The sequence below is a fragment of the Westerdykella ornata genome (genome assembly GCF_010094085.1).
Source record: "Westerdykella ornata strain CBS 379.55 unplaced genomic scaffold EI97scaffold_58, whole genome shotgun sequence".
Taxonomy (NCBI): domain Eukaryota; kingdom Fungi; phylum Ascomycota; class Dothideomycetes; order Pleosporales; family Sporormiaceae; genus Westerdykella; species Westerdykella ornata.
Window position 1 is genome coordinate 1,735 of NW_022986908.1, and position 260 is coordinate 1,994.

Genomic DNA, 260 nt, shown 5'->3' on the forward strand with positions numbered 1-260 from the left:
GAGTAGAGTGGGGTCCTGTTAAGGAGATAGACAGCTGCTCTGACTATCTCTGGCTAAAGATTGAAGGGTAGATTGGCATCCAACCTGATTGCTCTTGATTTTTCCTTCACTGATCCCCCTGGTCTCTCTGCTCCTCCATTCTGGGCCTGTGTGTCTGGAGCAGATGGTTCAACCTTGATTCCCAGTCCTAATAGCCACTGGTACACTTCTTGCTTGACTGTGACTATCTCATTGTCTGTCTCAATGACCTTGACTGTGAT